Here is a 15,456-nt window from a genome sequence, read left to right as displayed (position 1 = left end):
AGATTATACTGGGTACTGTTGAAAGGCGTTTAAAGAATAATATAATTCTCAGGCACAGCCAACATGGACTTGCAAAGGGAAAGCCCCCTTTAACTAATTGGCATCCTTCAATGATAAGGTCACCCACCTAATGGAGGAAGGGAAGGTGGTAGATGTAGTTTTTCTGGACTTTAGTAAGGTGTTTGATACTGCCTTTCACAGCATCCTTCTGGACAAGTTATCCATCTGTGGGGTGAGCAGGTTCATGGTGCACCATGTGAAGGAGTGGCTGAAGGGCAGGGCTCAATAGGTTGTAGTGAATGGGGCTACATCTGTCTTGCAACCAGTCACCAGTGGTGTTCCTCAGGGCTCAATTCTAGGGTCAGTTCTGTTCAATGTATTTATCAATGGTCTGGATGCAGGAGCTGAATGCACCGTTAGCAAGATTGCTGATAATACCAAACTGGGAGGTGCTGTTGACTCTTGATGGACTAGAGGCCTTGCAGAGGGATCTGGATAGACTAGAGCATTGGGCTATGATTATTGGGATAAAATTTAACAAGTCAAAATGCCAGATTCTGCATCTAGGATGGAGTAACACTGGGCACAAGTATAAACTAGGAGAGGATTGGCTGGAGAGCAGTTGTGCAGAAAGGGATCTGGGGGTGCTAGCTGACATTAAGCTCTGTATAGGTCAGCAGTGTGCCCTGGCAGGGAAAAGGGCAACCTGCACCCTGGGGTGCATCAAACACAGCATAACCAGTTAGTCAAAAGAGGTGACTATCCCGCTGTATTCAGTGTTGGTGCGGCCTCACCTTGAGTGCTGTGTGCAGTTCTGGGCCCCACAATTTAAGAAGGGTGAGAAGGCCCTTGAGTGTGTCCAGAGGAGGGCAACAAAGCTGGTGACAGCGCTGGAAGGCATGTCCTGTGAGGAGTGACTGAGGACTCTGGGCTTGTCTAGTCTGGAGAAGAGGGATTACCTCATTGCTTTCTACAGCTTCCTGAGGAGAGGAAGCAGAGAGGGAGGTGCTGATCTCTTCTCCCCGGTATACAGTGATCATACGTGTGGGAATGGCTCAAAGCTGCATCAGGGGAGGTTTACACTGGACAGAAAAAAGCATTTCTTTACTGAAAGGGCGGTCAAACACTCGAACAGCCTTCCTAGAGAGGTGGTCGATGCCCCATGGCTGTCTGTTTAAAAGGCATTTGGACAATGCCCTTAATAACATGCTTTAACTTGGCCAGCCCTGAATTGGTCAGGCAGGTGGACTACATGATCATTGTAGGTCCCTTCCAACTGAAATAGTCTATTCTATTCTATTACATGATTTTGACTACACTAACTAGAGTTTATTCTGAGTTTAACAGCCTGAAGTCATTGAATGTATCAGGCTACTGATGCACTCTTTTTGTATTATTATAATTATTTATATCAACCATTGAAATTTGATGTCAGGGTTAGCACCAGTGCAGGTGATGTCATGCTTTTCTGAGACAAAGGGTGTAATCATTTACTTCCTGGACATTTCCTGGACTCATCAGTAGCCTCAAACAGGGTTGAAGTGCTAACTACTAGAAAGTGACACTACTTTTGCTCCTTAAGTCCTCAGAGATCAGTAAAGTGTATATTCACCATACTAGAGTACTCTAAAAAGGTTACAGACGTTTTATGGACCTTGCTGTCTTCAGAGTGAAATACAAACATACTACTCTGTGTGTGTGTGTCTCTACACAAGAACATACATTACTGAAAGGACACAGCTCAAGCAGTGTCTTTTTGGAAAAAAAAATCAACAATTTAAATTCATTCACTTAATGGGGTTTATTTATGAAATATGTTTTATTATATTAAAAAATTATTTATAACAGGGATTATTTATGCAGTTCTGTGTAAATAGAAAGGTCATATTTTAGGGAAAATAAACATCTGTCCTATTTTGTGCTACACAGATCTCAATAAAACCCAGTTCTCTGTGTCTTGTCCTGACCAGTTTGAGGATTCTTGTTTGTTTGTTTGTTTGTTTGTTTGTTTGTTTACTGCAGATAAATGCTAGCTGACCCCTCTGAGGGCATCCAAACCAGCAAATTTAGGAGATGACTTAATTTCACTCCTGGAGGTCCTACAGTTTGGCAGCACTAGCCACCCACAGAAGAGACTGGAGGGATCTGCATGCCCTACCTTCCAGCCAAAGGGGGACAGCCTTGGGCTTTGATGACTTGTCTCAAGTAATGCTTGAAAGCTGTACTCCCTCTGAGACCTTGGGCTCAGGACACAGAATTAAGCCCTTAGAATTAAGTGTGGTAATTGTTATACCATGTCTTCCAGGCACCATCAGTTTTCAGATAATAACAATTATTAATAATCATGGTTAATTAAAATGGCACCTTTAGTCCAAACCTGTGAATGAAATAAAAGGATCCCAAATCTTTTAAATGGTGTTTAATTCATATTCACTAACTGACATTGCCTCTCATAGTAAGGTAACACCAGTGTTATTAAAAATTTTATTGCTCTTGTTTCCCTTAATGGGAATTTATTTAGACCTTCCAAATCCTTGGACGACTTGGAGAATAGTTAAATCATGGAAATATAGCACAATAAAACTTACCATTATGGATGTTCTTGTTAAATTGTTTTTTATACCTTTAACTACCAGGTCTTAAAGGAACTCTCAGAGGAAAAGCAACACAAAGACAGAAACACCAGACTGCAGAACTACCTACCTTAGGGACTGATGGCAATTTAACTGTTTTATCCTTGGGAAATCTTTGTAATCTCCTTTTTGACCTGGGGGACCTGATTTCTTTAAAAACAAATACAGAAACATTCCTGAGGAATTGCCTGGCCAAAAGCAAGGAGAATGGACGGTGGGGGCAGGGGAGACTTACTCTCTGTAGACGTAATCTTCATCACTGAACATTTTAAATAGAAACATACATATATTTTAATAGTACCATACTATGTTTATCCATGGATGAAATAATTCTTGGAAGTAACAATCCTACAATATCATAGTGGAATCCTAGAAAACCAAAGCATCCATGTATTTACAATAATTTTGTATTTATTAGGTCTCATTTTCTCGTTAAAGTTGAGAAAATGTGTAAATTTTAAAGATAATATGAAACAAGAGCCGACCTTTCTAGGCTTGTCCTTATAAAATATTCCTTCCATATGTAGTTTTATAGCCTAAGGCAATTTTAAGATAAGTTAGGACATAATTACTTAATTAATTCTTCTACATCCACATTGTGTCCTCATAAACTCTGTAAGAAAATACAAATGTTAAAGCTGCCTGTTAAATATACGTTAAATGTACATATATGATCACTGAACTGACATATCTGTCTAAGCTCTGAAACCACAGCTGAAACTTCCATGTAGTAGAACATGAGCAGAGAAGTCATTCAAGCTAATGGGAAGGAAGCCAAGAGATGCCTTCCCAACAGTTTCTTATCTAGTAAATAAACATTTTTTTAAAGAGAAGAATCATCTAGACATCTGGCTGCAAAGTGCACTTCTGCCAGTCGGCTGAATGGAAAACAATATGCTGCCAAGTTGGTGAATTGGTGGATATATTGCAATGGTCCCTGTTTCTCCAGCCTTTAATGACTTTGGTCCTAGATGGATTGGAAAGGAAGACAGATCAGGTCCAAATCTGGTTCTGAACGCTATGAAGTGCTACAAGAGGCAAAGAAGCACAGATCTGCTACCCCTGTGCAGAGCGGGAACATAAACCACTATAAATAGGTACAGCAATATATTTCACATGGGGTTGAAGATCTGACCCTTCACTTCTTTCATATTCGCAATAAATTTCCAAAATATTAATGTCCTTGACAGAAGAAAATACCAAGAACAGAAAGATTAAGGAAGTTTATCAGGTTTATTATCAACAATTTCATTTTGACAAAATCACTTGAACTACATTTCAAAGTTTAAAATGTTTAAAATATTGTCATGTTATGCAACATACACTGGAAATGTTTCAGAGCAAAAATTAAAACATTTCAGTCTGAGAAGGCTGAAACATGTTGCTATTACCAGAGCTTTCTTCCCTGCATTAAATGCCAGTGAAGCCAACCTAGTACCACAAAGCGTTCTGACAGAACCAAAAGTTGACACAGCTTACAATACCACTTACCCTCCTTCAACGTACACCACTCTAATGACCATGAAGGAGTTGAGCACATAGCGCTCAGTTTTGACCCCTGTTGATCCCTCATTATCCACAGGTGAAGACAGGTTCATTGATACTACAGAAAACTGCGGCTCCCTTTCCTTCTTGTGCTCTTCCAGACTTAGGACCAGGGTTCTGATCTCAGCATTTAAGGGCAAGAAATCCCTGCAGAGGCCTTTAGTTGTTTACTGACCTACTCAATTAAAGCACGCATATCTGGAAACGGCATGCTCATCCAAGACCTAGAACCTGAACTTGATTTGTATTCCAAGCAGCAAAACTTGTGTACTGGAGTTTTTTGGGGCATAAAGTGGTTTTTTTTTTCTCATAAGATACTGGAATAGTGATCACACTTCTCTAACCTCCAGCTCTCTTGGCCAAAACCCCGCTGTTGGTTCAGCACTGACAGATCTCCATCATGCTGATGCTGGAAGAGCAACCACCATGAGGACAGCTGCAGAGCTGCTCCCCCATCTGACCTGCAGACTGAGATGGGGGCTTTTTCTCTCCCAAATATACCTTCTAATCGAAAGCTTTTTTTATTGGAGGGTTGTTGGTTTGGGTTTTTTTTTGTCATCAGAATGGGGAATTTCACCTCCTATGTGTTATTCAGAAGAAACAATAGCAAGTTTTGCCCACATACGGCACACTGCAGCGAAGTGCAAGATTGGACCCCTCTCAGTTTTGGACAATTTGGGGCTCTCACAAAGATAAGTTTATGAAATATTTAGGAGAGAAAAGCACAGGCCCTCTGCACCTTCATCAGCCTAAAACTTAAAATTCCAGCTGTTAAGAAGAGGCCTCTATCCAAATACTTCACTTTCTGCTAGTGCCCTGTTGGGCTGATATCCTACACTACCCTGCAGGAGTTAAAATACCTTCTTGGATTACTACAGGCAGATAACATTTAAAAAAAAAAAGCCAAAACCACCAGCATTACTGTACACTATGGTCTTGTTTTGAGCTGCAGTAGCAAGATAATACTGCTCTGATGACTAAGCTGAAGGATGAAAATAATGATGTTTAGTCTCTGTATTAGAGGCTCTGAATCTGTTCATTTAAGGAATATCTACAAGGTGGGGGAAAAAAGTGCACTTTTAATCTGCCCAAACTTAGTTAACTAAAAGAATTCAAAGCAACAGCAGAACCAAGGTGATAGGGGTATGAACACAGACTGTCACCTCAGAGGCAACCCAGACTACTCTTAAAGCTTGAATTCCAGCTACACTCAAATGCCCAAATAACCCAGTTCTCAGCTCTATTTTAAGCTCTATTAGCTAACAGAAATCTGACAGCCCAAGCTGTGAAAACGTCTCTGTACGTGCTCGACGTAGGAATAGCCTAACTTGCCAGTTCATATCTTTGTTTGTTGCATGTTTCTTGGTCTTCAGGTTTGTTTTAAAGAAAACTGGTATGTCTGCAGAGCGTTGCTGTTCCTGAATAGTGACACTCTGAACAAGTTGGGCTTGATGTTAAATGCACCCCTCCTTGAAATATTTTTTGAGTCTCCTAGATGGAAAAAAACCCTACACTGTAATCAAGGGTTCTTGCTCAGTTTGTTCAGCCTTTGGTCTGGAGGATGAGACAGTTTAGCTGGAAAAAGGCAATTCCCTTCTGAACCACCTGCATATGAAAAATAGACATAACGCAAAACAGGCAGGTAAATTAAACTTCATGGCTATCACAATAGCAACATCATAATTTCCATAGAAGTAAATCCGGTTGCATCTCTTCACATGGTAGGAATATGCTAACACTTTACCACTTTACCCTTGATATTCCCTCTCCTGTTTAAATGGAGAGAAAAACATATCACCTTACTGAGTTAATATACACCACTCTAGATATCTTTCGTATTTTTCCATTGAGTTTCTACTATTTGAAAGGAGAAATTTTTTCTGGGCACTTACCTTGAGCTAGTAAAGTACAGTTTGGCTTTTTAAACAGTTGATGTCAAAAATGAAATACAGAGCCATTAAAATAAAGGAGCTCTGCATTATGTTCTTTCAGATAACCTCACTGTTGTTGCTCACATGCTGCTGTATTTTGCCTTAAAAACAAAGCAGCCCATAAACTCCTACACTGGAAAAATAAACATAAGTCCTCTAGTCTTTTAAATTTTCATATGTTTGTGTTAGGATGAAAAAGTAACACCATCGTGAGGTCAGTTATAATCCTTGATATCATCCTAATTTGAAATCAAGGCTGAGATTTTTTCAAAGTCACTTTGTAAATGCTAATGTTAATTTGATTTTTTATATATCTGTTAGGAAGCTTTAAAATTCTCAGAAAATACTGCTGTAGTTAAACTAAGTACAAATGCAGATTAAAAAACATAAAAAGAAATTTAAATTTGCAGTTGAAACTCATTCTTTACATGAGTTGGTATATCTAATTTTGGATTACCTCATCTAAAAGTACTTTTTCTAAGAGGTTTTCTTTTCAAGGCTTTCTACTGCATTCTAGAATACAATCTAAACATATTTAGAGTCTCATTTCTAAACTATAATTAAAATTAAATTCAAATTCAAATCTAAATTTAAATATAGAATTCTAAATTCCTAGTTATATTTATTCTAAATATTTTTAGAGTTCCAAAATCCTACTTTTCTAATTAGAGAAATGTTCTATTCTAAACATTTTATAAAATATACTTAGCAACATAAAACAAATTAAGTTTCCTCTGATACTGATAATTGGCCTATAACTTTTACAAAGTTCAGGTAAATTGGAAAAAGCTTCCTAGATGTGCTGGTTTCAGCTGGCATAGAGTTAATTTTCTTCATAGTAGGTAGTATGGGGCTATGTTTTGGATTTGTGCTGAAAATAGTGGTGATAATTCAGGGGTGTTTTCAATATTGCTGAGCAGTGCTTCAACAGAGCCAAGGACTTTGTTTCTCACACCACCCCACCAGCGAGTAGGCTGGGGTGCACAAGAAATTGGGAGGAGGCACAGCTGGGACAGCTGACCCCAACGGACCAAAGGGATATTCCGTACCATATCATGACAAGCTCAGCATATAAAGCTGGGGGAAGAAGGCAGTGGGGACATTCAGAGTGATGGTGTTTGTCTTCCCAAGTTACCATTACACATGATGGAGCCCTGCTTTCCTGGAGAAAAGCAGGCTGAACACCTGCCTGCCAATGGGAAGTAGCGATAGAATTCCTTGATTTATTTTGATTGCATACATGGCTTTTGCTTTACATATTAAACTGTCTTTATCTCAGCCCACAAGTTTTCTCATTTTTACTCTTCTGATTCTCTCCCCCATCCCACTGAGGGGGAGCGAGTGAGCGGCTGTGTGGGGCTTAGTTGCCGCTGGGGTTAAACCCCAACACTGGGTAATACCTTCTGCATACAGGTTATTTTGTACAGTTGTATTTTAAAACAAATATTACCAAATGAAATTCTGCTTTTTGAGATTCCAGTACTTTACTGCTCTTTTGGTAACCTTATTTAACATGTGGAATTACTCAGGGGAAAAAAGAGAAAAAAACTAACAACCAAGTGGGAACATAAAATGTTTTGTATCATCAAAAATAGAAATGTTTTGTCATGTAACACAACTAAGTTTTAGTACAACTATCTTTACAAGAATGGGAAAGCATTATGTTATAAAAGAGGTAATACGTATTTATAAAATAAGTTCAGATATTAGAAAGATATAAAGTAGAACTGTATCATAGCTTTATTCTAATACATGCTAAATCACACTAATATTTATCAATTTAATCTACCCTACTACACATGATGAACAATCCTTCCAAAGAGGATTGTGGCATCTTTTTCGATTATATATTCATATCAATCCTATAGATATTGAAATTAAGATCTTTCTGCCTTATTGAGTTCTGAAAGGAGGGAAATGTTAGCTCATTTTCTTTAAAATAAAAATACACTTCGATCATATTAAATTAGAAATAATGCTACTTGTAAAAGTGCAGGGAAGAAAGAATACTCGAGCCAAATCATATAAAGGAAATCCGAAAGACACATGTCAGGTAAATGAAGCCAACAAAAAGCTGCCTGAATAAAGACCAGGTGAAAATGATGTTTGACTCCTACACGGATGAGCACTGAAGAGAATTGTGCCTTATACACCAGAGGTCGCATGAGATCACAGTAAATACATAAACCTTCCAACAGTTATGACAGAAGTAGAGCCTAGGCTTGACCCCTACCTTTCTCTGTTGCAGCTCCGAGAACAAGAACATACATAAATCTTCATGAGAGGACAAGAGCTCCCAGACCTCCTTGAATCTGAACTGTGCTGCACATTGGTATCCTATGAACACTTGCTGTGCCGTATCGCTTCCCCCGACATGAGGGCATACAAATATGCCCTCAGGGAAGTTAAGAATGTATAAAATGTGAGAAATGGAAGATATCTGGACACTGTGTTGATTGTTCAAACATTAAATTGAAAGAAATCTCACTATAGTGCTTGAAATCTTTTATTTTAAAGTCACTAAGGAAGAGTTTCATCCACCTCCTCTCTAGGATTGATAAACAGGTTATGACTATTAGAACAATGTTCAAGAAAGTAGCTAAAAATTAATGAACATGGAGTCCTTAATTATTGAGGGTGGGGGTGGGTGGGGGGTGGGGGGAGGGCAGTGTATGAAGTGCAGGTTTGGTCTTCCAATAGATATATTAGCCTAAAAGAGTTTGTAGGAAATGGAGGAGGAAGCCATTTCCACATTGTTGTGAAATTTTACAATTCAGTTATAACAACGTATATTAATAATTGCAACCCCAGTGTCACTAGAAGCTTCACCTAAAGAGGCATCACAGCGATTGGCAAGTTCATCTCCCTATCAAATACAGCAATGCAACGTTGCTGAGCAACCTGTAACTGTGCTTTGCCGTTCCAGGGCAACATTACACATTTCATGAGAATTCTCAGAAGTAAATCAATTACTGCCTTCATTCCCATTAATCTTTTCTGTTGTTTCTTCTCAATACAGAAAGCAGTGCAATTTAAACTGGAAGTTCATGCCCCTTTTTGTGAAGCACAATGAGTCACCACCTTATTTTTGCAAGTAAAAATGAGTGCAACAAACGGCATTTATTTTCTGCTGTATGAAGAAACTTAATCTCTGCAATATTTAAAGTGACTTGAAATGATGACACAGACATCATGCACTGCAAGTTCAAGCCGAAAAAAATGTTGTTTGCTTCTGCAAAGAAGCTGTTAGGAAATACGGTAACATTTGTTTCAGTAAACAGCCCCCATAATGAAGCCTTCAAACAGAAAACAAATACCTGTAAACATTTTGAGGGATCAACTAAATTGCCACTTCTTTCTGACAAGTTTTTTTCCCCTTTCCTAACTCACTACTCTGTAACTTAAAATATCTAAATGATACACTGCATCTCTTGAAATAAGCTTTGTCACTATTTTATTTACTTCCAATCCTATTTCATAGTATATCACTGAACAAATGTAAAATGATGAGAGAACAAGGATGGATATGAATCATGAATGTTTATTTAAGTAGCAAACAGAACTGCCATATTCCATATATTATTAGGTACTCCAGACTCTAAGGACTATTTTTATTTTGTAATCTGTGCTCTCTGACATGTAATTATAATAAAGCATAAGAATGAAGCCTGACAAAGTTCTGACACTGCCCCTTCAATCATCCGAACAGTATAAAGGGTAGTTAAGAAATAGGTTTTATTTTTTAACAAACTACAGCAAGAGAAGTTTCACAGCAAAGAATATCCATATTCATTTCCTTTGAAAACCTGATCATGAAATATTTTATAACCATCATCCCTGTCCTGAAACTTGTAAATATCTGCCCAGTCCCAGTGGGATCAAGTACCTTCTCATTTACAAAACCATAAATCAGAAATAACTCTGTTGAAGCTAATGGAATTTAGGAGGCATAAATCAAGGGCAATCAAATCTAATAGGGTTACTTGTATGAATAAAAGATTTAAGAACTGGGCACCAAGTTAGATATACTGTAACATCTCTATACAGTTATTTAAACATCAGTATAAAACTCTTAAGCACATTAATAGCAAGAGAGTTTATAACATTCAAAATGACTAATGCAGTGACCTACAGTAGTCATAGTGTTTCCAGTGAACATTTATATCGCCAGCGATAAACCTTTTCACGCTGTACTTTGTCTTACAAATCTGAATTCAGCTCTTATTGGTCATAGAAAACACAATGTTTTCATTTAACTGACTTTCTCATGAGACTTGATTTAAGCAATTTCTCCTCTATCACAAACATAATTTATTGAAGAGTAGTAAAGAAGTGACTCATGGGAACATCTAGGACTGAGCTAAATTCACCTATGTGGTGTGTGTAGGCACTAAATCCATTGCTCTTTTACAGTGAACCTAGATCATACATCCTCAACTTTGTACTATACCAAAGTCCAAGAATCTTCCACTCTGCACAACATGCTTAATCAAATACAGAGAAGTATGCAACTTGTCCAGAACTAGGCATGATGCTGACACATTCACCTATCTTATTTCATTAATGCTAGAGCTGTACAAAAGTTTATACTTTTTTGTGCGAAAGTAAGGTTTGCCAGTGTCCATTATTTATATAAAGTCTCCACACCCACATGTAATCTCATTCATTTTGATAAAACAAATTGAGCAACAACTATTCATGACTAACAATTTCTAAGTTTAATAGTAAGAAAAAAAAATTTTTGAAAGGATCTAAAGATACTTGTAAAAAAAAAAGCAAGTAAGCAAACAAGACCAAAAAATCATCCCAAAAATGTTTGCATTATGTAGCATTCGAACTTAGTAAGGAAAAAAAAAAATCATAACTAATGTTTGCTGAGGATTTAAAAAAAAATTACAGCACACCAAGGGACTGATAATTCTAGCATAGTCATGTAATATTGCACTTAAAGTAGCCGTCTGCAATCACAACAACAACAAAAATAACAACAAAGTGACATATTAATTCAGATACACGCAGCTGTCTCCTGCTGTACCAACTTTCATAGTGCTGGAAGAGGGATTAAATTTGAATTCAGCTTTCACTGGTATCAGTGGAATCTTCCAGTGTATTTAATGGGAGCTGTAATAAGCACTTAATAAATATACACTTAATATTTTTTTTAATCCAGACCTCAATGAGACCTACATTTTAGACTAAGTTAGCATCCTAATGTCTAGGTCCATGTACCAGCTTCTAATTACCTCAGACTACAGAGAAAAGTCAAGGGGAACTGACATCCAATTAATGATGAAATATCTAAATTTACTAAAACCAATGAAAAACAACTCATAGCTTTCACACACCATCGATTTCACACATTTAAAGAACACTCCTTGGTGGCCTTATTGTTTAGAGAGCAGAATCTTACAGCCTGAGGGCTCAGTGAACGCTTAGCTGTGTAACTGAAAATAGATTTTCTTGGAGAAAGGAGAAATGTTTCTACTGTATATTTGTTCAATATTTTTGTATTAAATATATAATACTGAAAAGGGGAAAAGCTGGTCAGTTAGAATGGTAGCAATGAACTGGACAAAACTATGTATTCTTGTTTATAAATGGATTTGCATTTCCACTTAATTTTGAAACATTTGTTTTCCGGCCAAGTGAGTCCAACAAGACCAGAAACATCAGGAAATCAAGAGATTCCAACCACCACTAGAATTGCTCACTGTGCAGTTAAGCACATCAGGTTAATATTTGTAGGTGTAATGCAAGAAATGGAAATTACTCGGATTTTGCAAGATGGGAATGGTATTTATCTACACGTAAGTTTCCAAAACAGCAGTCAGTTGCAACGGTAGAACAATTTATCAATAAGACCTGTGATACCAACACAGTCCAGAGCCCCATTAGGTTATGGGATGGTTAACTCTGTTAAAAAGCAAGGCTTAGCAACCCTGTTCAATTCCAGTTATCAGTTTTCCCAGGTGATGGCTTTGTGATTTCTCAGTTGGCCACAATCATTATGCACTGGCCTAAGAGTTATTGGGAGGAGTCCATTTACTGACAATGGATATTTAAACTTCTTTGAGCTGAAGCAAAGGTACCGCTTGATGAGACAGGCAGAAAGGAGTAATGACAGTAATGCAGACACTGGCGTATGTCAAGGAAATCCCAGATACTGTCATATATGTCTGCTCTGGAAATGACCTTGTACTTCAAATATGTGTGCATAAAATCCTACTAATGTGCTTTCGATCCAAGAAGGGGAATGATTTGGTTTACAATGGAACAAAAAGTGATCTTCCAAGAGGAAAACTGAAAACAGTATCGTGGCTAATACTGTTATGCTAGTTAGGGCTGGAGCTCCTGTTGTGTGGCCGTGATGGGACACATCTTTCTGATACAACTGGGGTATCTAAAACACATTTCTGATATTCATACTAAAAGGCCATTGACGCCTTTACAAACTGCAACTGAATTCTTTGCTGAGCTAAATTTCAGAGACTCTCTCTGAGGTCCACTAAGAGAAGTGGTTTTCTTTAAGAGCAGAAAAAGCTAATTTGAGCTTTTAAGACCATTGCTCAGTTATCTGCATTGGCTCCACTCCAGTCCCAACTAGTAAAACTACTGCTCCTCGCACAGGACACAGCTTGGTTGCTCAAGAGAAAACAGAGCTTATTCAGCAGTGTGTTCCTGCAGGGAAGCAGTGCTACTCACTTCCAAGAGGGGTAGGGGAACTTTCTCAGCTTAAAGCCCTGCCATTGCTATTCATTCATCCTTGGCTTACTGGAGGCCAGCACACTCACAAAGTATCAAATTTTTTTCAAAATTTAGCATTTGATTGATTTGTTTGCTTCAGTTCAGCTCAGATGGGTTACTCAAGGTATGATACTTGAACAAATATTCTGAAGTCCAGTATAGAAGGCATATGGATGAATGAGCTAAATAAAAACACTCAATTAAGGTAATTGAAAGCAACAGAAACAGTGGCATGAAATCTCTCACTTAAAATTTTCACATTTCAGAACAGCTGGGTGGCAAATGTGATACCAATTTTTTAAAGGAGATCTGAAGCACTATGGACTTGGAAGTCACTACCAGGCAAATGAGTAGAAACTAAGAAATAAAAGAATTAATGAACACTTGGATAAAAAGTGACCACTTTGGAAATAAACAGAGGAAAAAATTGCCTTACAAATTTACTACTGTTCTTTGAAGAGGTCAAGCATATAGATAAAGATGGGTAGATTGATATACTCTGGTTGGCCTTCCAAAAGACTTTCGACAATGTCCTTCACCAACAGCTTTTAAGAATTTAAGAAGCCATTGCATAAGGTCTTTGCAGAAGCACAGTTAAAAGACTGAAAACGAAGCTTAAGAGTAATTTGTTATTTGTTTATTAAAAAGCTTCTTGCAATGGGCAGAGTCCTACTGGAGTTCTGCTGGGGTCCATGGTAGAAACTCTTCTGGGACTTACACTATTTAATAAAAAAAGAAACAAAAGCAAAAAAATGTTCTCTAAAATGTTCTCTAGGTTTATCTTTAGCAGAGGCTACATGCATGTTACCATTGATTAAGCTAAATATTTAAAAAAGGAGAACATTATCCAATTCAAGGCTTGAATTTCAGCCACAGCACTACTCAGTAACACTTTCACTGCCCACTAAGCACTCTTGCACAAAACCCAGTGGTTTTATTCCAGTTTGAACAAGAATGATAAGAAAATGTAGCAAAGGTTTTAATTGTGACTCCTAGCATCTCTGTAACTTCAGCTTGGCCCTGGAAAACAAACATAAATGAAGCCTACTCCTGCTGGCACAAAAACACCTCTGAAAAGAAAAAAAAAAGATAAAAACCATAGCCTGACCAAAAATGACCCCTTGTTAATCACTATTCCTCATTTAGAAGCATGCTGTTTCCCTGGGAGCAGGTTGCTTTTATATGGAAGAGTCTGTGCTGAGAATTTTTTCTTTTTTTTTGTTTCCTAATTTGTTTACGACTATATAATCCATGATCATGCCTGGCTAATGTGCCTTTTACAATCTCATCTCCATCATGCACCATCATGTAACCCACAAGAATTTCCACAACAAGCTATTCTGGCAGGATTTCATGGTGTAGCTCTTCTGGACTTGCCAACATTCCATTTTGAAGAGTTTTTCATTCTGCAAATATCAATCAATTTGCGTCCAGCATGTTACCAGATAATCATTTACTGTATTAAACTAGATATCTCTAGCAAGCAGGATTCTGTTTGACCATATTTTTTCCTGTGTTTGGCAGGTGACGAAGAGCTCCACCTTTCCTTACTAGGGACCAAGCGATTTATTCACATTGATGGTTGACATATGTATCTCCCCACCTTGTGATTTTACAATTCATCATTTGGAGAGGAAGACAAAGACATATTGGTCAAGCAACCACAGAACACAGCTGCAAAACAGGCAAATACAATACTGGAAATATCTTGCCTGACAAAGTCTAGAGAATTATTTATGACACTGTACAAAGAGTGGGGAGGTTGTATACAAGCTGGCCATCTTTTTCTGGTCAAGGCAAACAGTTGTCAATCAAACTGCAGCAACTGGGATGACTGTGGAAGTGGGAAGCCTATCTTCTAATAGGAAACCAGAAGCTACAAAAGTAAAAGGGAAGGCTGGTTCCCCCTGCAAATGCACTGAAGAAACAGATGAGCCACTTAAGCACAAGAATAGATATATACTGGCCACGGATAAATTCAGTCTGTAAGTTGGCAGTCAGTGCACCAAAAAAAAAAAAAATGCAAATAACAAAACCAGTTCTAAAACTGGTTAATTTTAGAGTTGTTTAAAACTGGGCTAAAAAATCCCTTTATGAACACCTTAAGGTATATAATAGCAATCACTGATGATCCAGTCCTATCCAATATCCTTCCAATGTTTATACATATTTTTAGCTGATACTTGCAAATTAAAAACTGTATCTATCTTCAAGTATTACTTGATTAACAGTCCCCTTCAAATTCCTGAAGTAGGGTACAAAATTAAATTATGGAATAGTAGGTCAAAACTATCAAATTACTACCTTCCAGAGTTCATCTAGAAACTGTTTTCGGTCAATATTTCAATTAGTGACCTGAATATGAGCATAGGAAGGACACCTATTAAACATAACATACATGCCGAGAGGATCTGCAAGCATGTTGTGGGGGGAGGAACAGAATTCAAAACAAACTGAAACTGTAATACAAAGTCTGGAAAAACAGGGCAAGATTCAACAAAGGCATAAGCAAAGTACTACACCTAATCAATAACAATCGACTAGACAAATTCAGGCTGGAGAACAACGGGCTAGGAATTTGGCAGAATCAATCTGTGAACCAT

The 15,456-nt window shown here is 37.8% G+C and overlaps 1 protein-coding gene across 3 annotated transcripts in view; it reads right to left on the bottom strand.

Annotated features, from left to right (window-relative positions):
- Positions 1-15,456, bottom strand: part of PCSK5 (proprotein convertase subtilisin/kexin type 5) — a 199,425-nt gene that overhangs the window by 172,940 nt on the left and 11,029 nt on the right. Inside the window, exon 1 of one of the 3 annotated variants that reach the window (XM_075078141.1) lies at positions 2,704-2,779. The exons of the other annotated variants lie outside the window; for them this stretch is intronic. The gene's annotated coding sequence lies outside the window, so the exon portion shown is untranslated. Of the gene's footprint in view, positions 1-2,703; positions 2,780-15,456 lie in introns of those variants that run through there. 3 annotated transcript variants of the gene reach the window in all.

This window comes from Phalacrocorax aristotelis, chromosome Z, assembly GCF_949628215.1.
Source record: "Phalacrocorax aristotelis chromosome Z, bGulAri2.1, whole genome shotgun sequence".
NCBI classification, from domain to species: Eukaryota; Metazoa; Chordata; class Aves; order Suliformes; family Phalacrocoracidae; genus Phalacrocorax; species Phalacrocorax aristotelis.
The sequence above is the reverse complement of the archived record's forward strand: the minus strand, read 5'-3'. Positions and strand labels throughout refer to the sequence as shown.